The sequence below is a fragment of the Bidens hawaiensis genome, unplaced genomic scaffold (genome assembly GCF_021521415.1).
Source record: "Bidens hawaiensis isolate Kalapana, Puna unplaced genomic scaffold, B.hawaiensis_p1.1 tig00027763_1, whole genome shotgun sequence".
In the NCBI taxonomy this organism is placed as follows: domain Eukaryota; kingdom Viridiplantae; phylum Streptophyta; class Magnoliopsida; order Asterales; family Asteraceae; genus Bidens; species Bidens hawaiensis.
Genome location: NW_027494498.1, coordinates 70255 through 81963, shown reverse-complemented (window position 1 = coordinate 81963; position 11709 = coordinate 70255).

Sequence of the window (11709 nt, the reverse complement as noted above, 5' to 3'; positions counted from 1 at the left end):
TGGGATAGTTCATTAAGTTATTACCATTCGTCATGGAATGTTGACGAATGGAGTCTAATTCGTTATAGAGGCATAATGAATTAGAGTTAACTTAACGAATGGAGCATGTGGCCTATAAATAGGTGGTTCCATGCTCATAATTAATGGAGATCACACACATAGAATAAGTGAGATCCATAAATTATTATGTATTTATTACATATTTATCAATAAAACCGTATTTAAAGTATTCGTATTCTTATTGTGTAATCGATGTATCGACGCGGCTAGATCCATGGCGGGTTCTCTCAATTGCACATAGAATAAATCCATGGCGGGTTCTCTCAATTGGTATCAGAGCAGGAGCTGCTTCCGTTACATCGGTTAAGGTATGAATATGAGTTTTTCGTGTTCTTCGTGTTCTTCGGGTTTTGGTCAGATCTGGAGTAAATTAATGTGTTATTGGTGGATTTGTTGGTGAATTTGTGTTTATTCATGGAAGAGGGAACTTCCTGTGTAATTTGGGGTTAAGTTATGGCGTATTGAAGGATATGCCATGGAAGAGCACGGTCACGGATTGATCAATTTGGATCAATTCAATGATTGTTAAGTCCAATTGATAGTAGATTTGTGTTAGTTAAGGGAATACGAATCTACTGGTGTAATTTGGTGTTAATTTATGGTGAATTGAGTGATTCACCATGGAAGAGTATGTTATAGTTTGATTCTGTTTATGATGATTCGGTGGTTGTTAAGTTATTTGGATGTTAGATTCGTGTTTAGGATGAAAAACCGAGTGTTCGGTGTGATTTTGGTGGTTAATTATGTTGTTTTGAGGATTTCACCATGGATGAAGCTTCAAATTTGCAGATTCCGGCCAGATCTGGGTTTTTCCGGCCACTGTAACAGATTTTTCCGGCGAATCATGTTTTTCCGGCGAGCTGTTCAGATCTAACCACCTGATTCATTAGTTAATGTGGCTAATTCGATAAGGAAGTTTAACGAATCTACTGTAGCAATTCGTTATGGAAAATTTAGCGAATTATGTTAATTCGTTAAGGTAATTCGCTAAGGTTATGATAACGAATTAAGGTAATTCGTTAATGTAATTCGTTAAGTTAAAGATAACGAATTAAGTTAATTCGTTAAGGTAATTCGTTAAGGTAAGTGTAAAGAATTAAGGAGATTCGTTAAGTTAAGGGTAACGAATTAAGACTAATTTTTATGTATCACGAAGTGAAAATCTTAACAAATGGGAGGCCATTCGTGTAACCGTTCTAACGAATTAATTCGTTAAGTGTGTAACGAATTGTGGGTATGTATAATGAATGAGAGAGGTGATTCGTTAAAAAAAATAAAAAAAATAAAAAAGAATAAAAAAAAGAGTAAAATGGCAGGAAAAATTTTCTTGCGCGAATTTTTTTTCTGAATACTCCTCGTAAGTGAGTTTTCATTCTTGAAAATTTTGGCGATAATATTTATTTTTCGAAAGTTTTTGGTGAATTTTTTGCGGGAAAATCGGGAAATATTTTCTTAATCGAAATTTTTCTGGGATGTTCCTAAGGTAGTGGAGACTCTTTGTGTAAATTTTGGTAACATATTTTCCGGCCGACTTTTTACGTGTTTCAATTGGCCGAGGGGGAGATCTCGTGAAATTTAAGGAGGAGTGTGTTTGTTTGTGAACCTTGAATATTATTTAAGACCTTGCCGAATTTGTCACGAAAAGGGGGAGATAAAAAATTTCATTTGAGTTTATTTAGGTTACATCTTCCTACGTTTGCAAGGTTTCTTGAAAAATTACTGCAATTCGGGTGGTAATTCATGGCGATAAAGCTACGTTTGACTGAGTTCAAGACTGCAAGTGTTCTTTAATTGTTGATTGGTTTGTTCAAAGATTGAAACCTGACTATGTGGGATACGAGTGTCTATCCTTTTGCATCTTTCTGAGGGACTTTGATCCTGACTATGTTGGATACGAGTAATGGGGGATTAATTCTGTTGAGGCGGACAATTCCCGAACAAGTTGATCTTATTGAAGAATATACAAGTCTTGTCATTGGATTGAAGAATTTGATTGTTCTGGATTGATTAATAGAAGTTGGAACTCTGAATCATATGCCCAAACATTAGTGCATCTTTGCGAATGAGATGTGGAAGAACTTCAAATAGTTATTTGGGATAAACGTTATCAAGAGAGGGAAAACCGAAATGAAAGATGTTGAATGATCGAGTAGTTCATGAAGATATGTGACGAGGTTAAACGTAAAGATATGTTTTTTTTTACCGGTGCTGACAGATAGCTGATGACTTGTTGCTGATTGTTGAAAGATTGAACCATATCATACGCCAATGGATGATCGGGATGATCTCCAAGAGTTGCTCACATTGAGGGGGTGATCTGATATGAGAGGCTACAAGTTGTTGGTTTGCTAAAAAGATTTAAAGATTGTCTGTTTGCACAAGCCCGAAAATCATCAGTCAAGGGGGTGTAAGTTAGTGCACGTTTTGTGGCTGGTGATTTGCAGTTAAAGTATTCAAGATTAAAGTATTCGATTGCTACGGAAAAGGGGGTGTCTGTTAGTGCATTGTTTTGGTTGTTCGTAGCGATCGAATAAATTATAGATAGTCTAGATTGAATATTTATTGTAAATGGCCCATTCACTATGGTATGTGTAGCGAATGAGGTCCATTCGTTAGTGATCTAGTCTAGTTCGTTAATGTATAAGTCCATTCGTTATGGAAGCATAATGAATGAGGGATAGTTCGTTAAGTTATTACAATTCGTCATGGAATGTTGACGAATGGAGTCTAATTTGTTATGGAGGCATAATGAATTAGAGTTAATTTAACGAATGGAGCATGTGGCCTATAAATAGGTGGTTCCATGCTCATAATTAATGGAGATCACACACATAGAATAAGTGAGATCCATAAATTATTATGTATTTATTCCATATTTATCAATAAAACCGTATTTAAGGTATTCGTATTCTTATTGTGTAATCGATGTATCGACATGGCTAGATCTATGGCGGGTTCTCTCAATTGCACATAGAATAAATCCATGGCGGGTTCTCTCACTTCCAGTTCTGTTAGTTAGTCTCTTGCTTATTACAGCTAGCATAACAGCTTGCCACTTCAAATCCATGTCTTCTAAGTCATATGCATCGATCTGCTCAAGGTCTTCTTGAACCACACTAGTGTGGATCAGATTCTTAGCCACAAAGGCATTGCATGACTCAGTAAACATTAAGAATAAGGCTTGACACTCATTTCCATGATTAACATTGCCACCACCATAAGGAGCATGTCTACTGGCCATAGAGGATATGTCATTATCATCAATTAGTTGGGCATTAAATCTTGATTGGCCACCTTGATTGTTTGAACAACCAGAAACAAACCCCCTTGGTGTCTCACCACCATATTCACTTGGCTCTTCTATTATGGGAATATTTTGTTGATTCTTTGTAGATAAGTTCCCCATGGGTGCAATGAGGGCATTAGCCACTTGAAAACTTGGTCTGTCTTCTTTGATCATGTTGTTTTTAATCATCTCATGCTCTGTTGCTTGCAAAAATCATATGACATCATCAAGCTTAAGAGTTCAAAAGTTTGGTTTTTGCTTAATGAATTTTCTAGCAGTATACCACTCTTCAGATAAGGATAACAACAATTTCTTGTTCAGATCAAAGTCTTTTATTGCAAGATTAGTTGTCTTGATCTCATTAACAATAGCCAAGAACCTTTCCAAAACTGACTCCAATCTTTCACCCTCCCTAAACTTGAAATAGTCGAGTTGTTGCTTCACCCTGTCTTTTTTTATATCCTTCAGTTCGGTATTCCCTTCAAACATATCTACTAAAGCATCATACATTGCTTTTGTTGTAGTATGATGAGCAACTTTGGTCAGAATTTCCAATGATTAACCCAACTTTAGTATAGCTAAGGCTCTGTCATCTTTCTTTTTCATGGTTCTTTCAACGGTTTGATTGTTTGCAGTGCCATCGGGAACATAAGGCCCATTCTTAATAGAGTTCCACATCTCAACATCGTTGTAACAAACTGCAGCTTCAAACAGCACTTTCCATGTGATGTAATTTTCCTTTCCATACAGCCTAGGAATCTTGTTAGTAGAGACCTCTTGCTCATCCATTGATCCAGACATCTTTTTGGTATTTTAAAATATTTTTAAAACAAAGAAAACTTAACAAACTTAAACACTGTTTGAAAAATAATGATATATCTGGACGGATCAGAGCAAGATATATAACAAAAAAAAGAACTTTAATGTAGATCTGAGTAAGAAAACACTTTTAAACCTCAAAAATATTGTAGATCTGTGAAAAAAATGAAAAACTGGGCAGCTGACGTCACAAACCAATGTAACAGTTGTCAGCTGACGTCACTCTTCATCTTCAAAATCAGCAATTATTCTTCACAAAAACAGCAATATCACAGCTCTGATACCACATGTGAGTCCCATATAGATAAATCACTAGCTCAATCACTCACAATCGTAACCCACACATAAGTGTTGACAAGAAGGTTACGACTTACTATTTTTGTGCAAAAAAACAATAGAATATTAATGGCGGAATCAATAACACTCTAAATGTTGCTCAAAGGACATGAAAGTAACAAACACACAAAGTAACTCAAAATATTTCCATATATATTATGAAGGATACAATAAAAATCAATTAGGGTTTCAAGGTGGGATGTCAGGATTTATGGCAGCTTTCCATACAAGATGGAGACATCCGTCAAATCACAATATTCACTCTAGTCTGTTGTCATAGGCATGCCCTAAAAGATTCCTTTTATAGGCCTGCTATGACACCTGACATTCCCCTTTTGGAAACCCTATTAATTGATACAAAACATATTCAAACATATTACAAATGATTCTAAGTGTAAACAGATCTTCGATCAAGCTTTGTAGCTTTTGCCTTTAGCGAGCAGACCTGGTAACCATTAACTGTGTTGGGAAACAGTTCTTCGAGTAAGCTTTACTTAGAATATTTTCCATAGAAAATATTCATCAATCATACTTCAATCCTCCTGACCATATTAAACTTTGCTTGATAAGGTCCTACAAGCAAACTTGTTCTTCAGAGATCCCTTCAACCTTTTCTTAACTTAACTTATTTAAACAAAACCAAGTGTGTTGGTAACACTGTAGCTTGCTCTGAGTTGAACCTTGCTCGATAGAAGACTTAAGTAATATCTTTATCAACTTCCTTCAAGCTTGATGGGACCACTGTTTACTATAAATGAACCTTGCTCGATCCACCAAAAGACTTGGTTTTGGCTTGGTTAATCAAGAGTTTGCTCTAAAACAAACCTTGCTTGACTTGAAGAATAACCTTGCTTGTCAAAATGAAGCTTGCTCCTTCTATCACTTAAGAGGAATTCCAGAAGATAACTTTGCTAGGATGGCAAAATACCTTGCTTGACTTAGTATAAGCTTGTTGGGAGGCCTAAGTTCGCTAGGTTTCCATACTTAGCCATTTTCAGGGAGGTTGAAAAGATTCCAATCTACCTTAAGTCTTTTCTCATCCCAACAAACCAGGGCGGCACACTATTTCATGAACATAGATTTGAGTGAGTTGTTCCACGAAGTACATTGCTCGGATTGGGATAAAGTGATTCGATTTGGTTAATCGATTGATAATTACCCAAATACTAACATTTTGCTTTTGAGTTCAGGAGTTTGGTAATGAAAACCATCGAAATGCCTTCCCATTCCAAATGGGAATTAGGGGTTGCTCGAGTAAATCAAATGTTCTTTGATGTTCTTCTTTTACCTTTGTGCATGTAAGACATTTTGAAACATACGGTGCCACGTCTTTCTTCATACCAGGCTATATTCCATCATTGCTTCATTGGGAGTATCAAGTTGGGAGTAATGTTAAAGTTCCAATTATGAAATGTTAACTTACTAAAAGGAGAAACTTTTGAGGAAATGCTTACTCGTTTCAATCACTTGATAGCTGAGATGAATAAGTTAAAGATGGAACCTTCTGAATTTGACAAGATGGATACGGTTAAAAATGCTTTACCAAGTTCATACTTAACATTCATGATGGTGTTGAAGGAGAATAATTATTTTAAAAACGAAGAATTGACTCCTTCAGAATTTATGCAAAAGATTGAAGCTAGGGAATATGATTTGAAGTGTCAAAAGTCATCAAAAGAAGTTCAAGATCCATCTTTCTATGGGGGATGTATGCCTTTAAGCACCACATCATCTCCGATCACTGCATTTCTCACTCATAATGCAAACGAAGAATCAACAACAACTTATAGTGATCCAAATGTATGCTTTATGGCATGTGGATTCACTGATAATTCTAGAGGTTATGGAACTTCTGCAACAAGTCAATTTACTACACCACCTAACGTGAACATGAAAGAGGCTGAACAAAATTTTGCCTTTCTGTGCGCTTTTATGACTTCGTATGAGAACTTGGTTGGTAACAAAATTGCCACGAGTGAGTTAACCGATGAAGTTTATGACCAAATCGACCCTGATGATTTGTAACTTTTTGATCTTAAGTGGAACATGGCAATTATAATGAGGAAAGTGAAGAAGTTCATGCAAAGAACTGGGAAAGATATACCATCGTTGAACAAGAAAGTTGGTTTGATAAGCTAAAAGTCAAGTGTTATAATTGTCAAGAGTTTGGCCACTTTGCCAAAGAGTGTGACAAACCAAAGAAAGAATACACTAGACCTCGAAGCCAAGATAAGAGTTCTGTGAAAAAGAGTAATGATTCTGATAAACATTCTTGCAGTAAACCGTCTGTTTTGGGGATTACAAGCTCTGCTTTCTGTTGCTGATTGAACTGACTGGACACAAAGGTTATTGTGCAACGACAATCAAGAAAACTTGGCCATGTTCGAGTTGAATGAGAGTTTTCCAGATGCAAGTGAGAATGAGCTATCTTTTGATAATGACGCTGAATTTGATTATGATGATTCATGTCAAATGCAGCCAACCACGTTTGCATGTATGGCCAAAATCAACAAGGTTAGTTCTTCTGTTTCTGATTCTGTTAATCTATCTGCAAATGTGCCTTGTGTTGATTGTGAGACTATTATGCCTAAGTTAGAATAGTTTAAAGAACATAATTACCGGTTGGTGAAAGATATTTCTTTTCTCAAGGACACCTATATACAATCTATAGAATCTCAAATGAGATCTAGGGAGAAAATTGAAGCATTGTCTATTAGTAATCATGATATTAGAGCTGAATTGTCGGTCAAAATGACAATTAATGATCAGAAATTTCAAGAAATCTTGAAACATCGATCTAAGATAATAGAACATGAGGATGAAGTTCTTGAGTTGAAAAATAAATAGGGCAAATTTAGAAATTTATCATTTTTTCTAAATGAGATTATTGAAGTAAATGGTAAGCAAAAAGATTCTAAAAAGGGTGTAGGTTTTGTTGAAGTGCTACCACCTTTTTATAATGACTATACTGCAAATCCTTTTGCTGGAAATGAAGAAGTTGTTGTTAATAAACCTATTGTTCAAGAAAAATCTAAACCAGTAAAAACTGAAAATGTTAAAACCCAATCGTCAACTCAAAAACATCATGTTGAAAGCAATTAAGTTTTTGTTGAAAATGTTGAGAAAGTTATCATGGAGGATGTGTTTGAACCCGAAGTGATACACAAGAATCAAAATATTCCAATTTTGAATCATATTCTTTCTGAACCTCGTGAATTTGAGAGGTAGTGTATGGTTCAAACACATCTCCGGTGAAAAAGGAGAAAATAGTTTGTCACACCCTCAAAATCCGCTAACGGAGTTTTACTGTAACATCCCGAAATTTAACCCGGTGACCAAAAATCTATCTTTTGTAAATAAATGATATTTTCATTATTTTAAAAGATTTCAGATATTTTATTCAAAGTTATTTCATAAAAGTTTATAGAAAAATGTTTCGTTTTACAAAATTTATGGACTCGGCTAATCTCGACCCGTAGGTAGCCAACCCGCGCCTAACCAAACCCGTAGTATATAAACGAAAGTTCTTGACACTTCCACCATTTTCACCCAACTCTTTCACTTGCACCCACCCAAACTCTCTCATTTCTAGAGAGAGAAGCTAGAGAGAGAAAGTCCTCAAATCACAAATCCGAGCCCGGAATCTTGTTCCTAATCGTTTTTGGTAAGTCCCTTTCGAAAATCATCCGTTTTCATAACCATTTTCGGCCTCAAATCGAGCAAAAACTCCCATTTTCGTAACTTGAGTTTTCGGGTCAAAAACCGACTTGTTTTGGTGTCAAAATGCAAGCTTTTGTGTTTAAAAGTACTAGGAATCGATACCCCTTTCAATCCCGAGCATTTCCATGTCAAAAACTTCGATTTTGGGTCAAAAATCTGGAAAATCTGGAAAACCCGTAGGTTTCTCCGTCGCCCAGCTTGAAGGAGTCGAATCAGACTCATTCGATCGAACCAGTCGATCGAACCAGTTCATTCGATCGAAGGAGTCGATCGAACCAGTCCAGTCAACCGAATAGGAAAGCAACCGAATGGTCTCCAACTCATTCGATCGAATGAGCTTCGTATTCGATCGAACGAGTGTCTATTCGATCGAACAAGTTCCATGTCCGACCGAACGAGTTTTCCCAAACTGGTTCGACCGAATGTGTTTCTGGTTCGATCGAGTGTGCCTCAGATTCGATCGAATGCGTGTCTATTCGATCGAATGTGTGCCTATTCGACCGAACGTGTTCCTATTCGATCGAATGTATTCTAATTCGATCGAATGTATTCTTATTCGATCGAATCAAGCCAGAACCAAGCTGTTTTCATCTTTAAAAACCCAGTTTTTGCTCGAGGTCGCGTAAACTCGTTTTCTTAGACTTATAGCACGTTGTTAACCTTATACGTATGTCCAACTCTAGGCTAAGGAGATCTTCTGTAGCACCATCCTAACCCGAGATCAAGGTGAGTTCATAAACCCCTTTTCAACTGTTTTTACTTTATCAAACCACGGGGTGGAAATATGCAAAACACTTTACTTCAAACCTTTATACACTGTTTTACTCTGCTTTTACTCGCTTTCACTTATAACTTAACGTAATGTAAACACCATCACAATTACTTTACTTACTCTATAAATTTGTATCACTTTATGAACTGTTACACTATGAACCATTGTACTATGAACCGTTGCACTATGAACTATATGCTCTATGAACTGTTGCTCTATGAACCACGGTCACTATCTCGACTGCTTTGGGTACTGCGGCACCCATGTAAGTCTCGCACACTCGACTGCTTTGGATACTGCGGCATCCATGTAAGTCTCGCATACTCGACGGCCTTGGATTCTGTGTGAATCCATGTAAGTCTCGCCTCACACTCGCGTGACCTCTATGTGTACTATGTGTTATTATTTGCTCTTTGGTCTATCTGTTATGTGCATTTATCTCAAGAATTGTGAACTATTGTATTGCCTTATACACGTTGTAACTCAATGATCCACGTACACGCTTTTCACACACTATTATGAACTGTACCGAACCATGTATTATACACTACGCTTTTACTTATGAACTGTCTTCTCACTTTGAAACTCATAAAACAATAAGCACAGCAAAATATGTTGTAGGAGTGGTGGGTTAGCCGCTGGTACACCCTATATATAAACCCCAACAACCTATTTTGGTGCGCTTGTTCTCTTTCAAACTATTTTTCTAATAGCCGGGATCATACCCAAACATGGTAGAACAAGTTGTAGGAGTGGTGGGTTAGCCGCTGGTACACCCTATATATAAACCCCTACAACATGGTCTAACATGCTTGTGTATGAAGCCTTTTCCTTTTACAACAAACTTATGTTCTCACTCAACTATTTTTGTAGTTGACGCTTTCTTGCATATTTTTCAGGTAATGCTAATAGATGAAGAACAGGGATTTCTAGATGGCCTTAGGAGATGACTGAAGGCTTAGTACTAGACTTAGTATCTGTTGGACTATTGTGGTTTTATTTGTATCTTTTGAACAATGTAACTTGATTATCTATGTATGCATTTCATTTAGACTCTTAACCTGTGTTATGGCTTATTCAATCTGAGACTTCGTCCACGCCCTTGGCATTCCGCCTCTGGCCGGGGTGTGACAGATTGGTATCAGAGCCCAAGGTTATAGAGAATTAGGTATGACCTAGACTATAACTTAGGGACCATACTCTGGATAGTATCATGCATCACTTGCACATATCACACTCGCATACTTGTTAACTGTTTACGTACTACTTGCTTACTTACCAAATATTTACGTGTTACTTGCTTACCTGTTTATCTGTTTAATTAACGCTTGTCTCTCCACCCTGATCTATGTTCGAGCATGATGCCACATATCACTATATCGCCTCTTGTATCACACCTACACATTGTTCGCTTATCTTGTGATCGCCTTACTCTATTGCTATATCCTCGATGTATCTCCTTTGCACTTGTCTCTCATTTTGTCTATTCCCAGAATGCCTCCCCGACGCGCTGATAACTCTGACTCTGCCGAGCTAGCCAACATTATCGCACAACAGATAGCTGCTGTTCTTCCTGGAATGGTGACTCAAATCGCTCAGACCATGCGAGAGGGAGTTCAACCCGCTGCAAACCAAGACCTGAACCCGAACGTTAATGCAACCGATCGACACTACAAGGCCTTCCAAAGTGCCCGACCGACGAACTTCGAAGGATTCGAAGGCGCTGCTGGTCTTCTTCAATGGTTCGAAAAGATGGAAGTTACGTTCGATATCGTTGCTTGCCCGGAAAATCTGCAAGTCCGTTTTGCTGCAAGTATGTTTCTCAAGCGCGCCCTGAACTGGTGGAACAACGAAGTCAGAACTCGTGGCCGTGAAGCTGCCAACGCTTTGTCCTGGACCGAATTCAGGGAAGTCGTCACTCGAGAGTTCGTACCCCGTAGCGAGCAGCAGAAGCTTGAAGCCGAGTTTTGGGAACATAAGATGGAAGGAGCTGATTACCAAGAATACACTGAGCGTTACCACGAGCTCGCCCTTTTGGTACCACATATGGTTACTCCCGCAGAACGTGCTGTTGAAGCTTACCTCCGTGGCCTTCCCGATTGCATGCGCGCTATCCTCATCGCAGCTGATCCCCAGACGGTCCAAGCCGCTGTTCACCTCACCGCTCTTGTGGCCCAAAGCCTAATCAAAGCCGGTCAACTATCTGACGAGCCGAATCGCAAGAAGCAGAAGGTCCTTGCCGCCACCACTACTGCCACTCAAGCTGTTCCCTTGAACGCAGTTGCTCCTGATGCCTCCAACAGACCCCGAGCGGGATACGCCGGTGCCCATCCCAAATGCCACACGTGCCAACGACATCACCCCCAGGGAGTCCAATGCTACAGATGCACCAATTGTGGACGACTCGGCCACCTAGCTAATACCTGCAGATCTGCACCTGCCGTCGCCAACAACGCCGCCCCCAACGCGAGAGCATGTTACGAGTGTGGAGCCACCGATCACCTCAGAAATCGCTGCCCCCCGCATCACCGTCGAGATTCCTCCTGCAACAGGACGCGTTTACAGGATCGGAGCCGCCGCAGCCCAGCTAGATCAAGACGCCGCTCCAGGTATGTTCTTTTCCTTTCCTTTCGTCACGATTCTAACCCTTTTCTCCTTACTCTCTTCTTACGACTTTAACCCTCGCCGGAACTGCTCGCCTTTAACCTCTACACGC